Source organism: Emydura macquarii, unplaced genomic scaffold (genome assembly GCF_026122565.2).
Source record: "Emydura macquarii macquarii isolate MOO-44397 ecotype Brisbane River unplaced genomic scaffold, CSIRO-AGI_Emac_v2 contig_1790, whole genome shotgun sequence".
NCBI lineage: Eukaryota > Metazoa > Chordata > Testudines > Chelidae > Emydura > Emydura macquarii.
Window position 1 is genome coordinate 6081061 of NW_027131927.1, and position 763 is coordinate 6081823.

Consider the following 763-nt stretch of genomic DNA (forward strand, 5'->3'; position numbering starts at 1 on the left):
TGGCTACTTGAGGGAGGTGTGTTCATGCAGATTTCACTCAGTGTATGAGCAAATGGCAGCATCCACAGGTGTGGCTATGCGGATAAGCATGTGCAAATAAACCAATAGCTGGGAAGGGGAGGTGACAATTAAAATAAGATGGCTGGAGCCAATGATTAAATTTAGGGGAGAGGATATACAAATAAAACAGGACAAGCAAGCCAATTGCTTCAGATGAAGGTGTGGCTATACAGATGAGGAATGGCAGGAGAGCCAATGAGGTGGCGTGAGGGCGTGACTATGCGGAGAAGGCAGGATGACAGAACCAATGGGTTGAGATGGGGCGTTGTCTATGCAGATTTAGCAAGTAGGGAGAACCAATAGCTTGATCCGAGGGTGTGGCTATGCAGATAAAGCAGTTCAGGAAAAATAATTGGTTGGTTCAAGGGTGTGGCTAGAGCAAGTCAATGGAAGTGAGGGGGGTGGCTATGCAGATAAGGCCGGGCAGGCGAGCCAATGGATGTCGAGGGGGTGGTAATGCAGATATGGCCGGGCAGGCGAGCCAATGGGTGTGTGGGGGGTGGTTATGCAGATGAGGCCGGGCAGGAGAGCCAATGGGTGTCTGAGGAGGTTGTTATGCACATGAGGTCGGGCGGGAGAGCCAATGGGTGTCTGGGGGGGAGGGGGTTATGCAGATGAATCTGTGACAGCGCGGAGCTGCCGCAGCCGGAGCGGTTCGGCTGCGCTGTCCGGAGCCGCAAGGCAGCAGCGGGAGCCAAGCCGA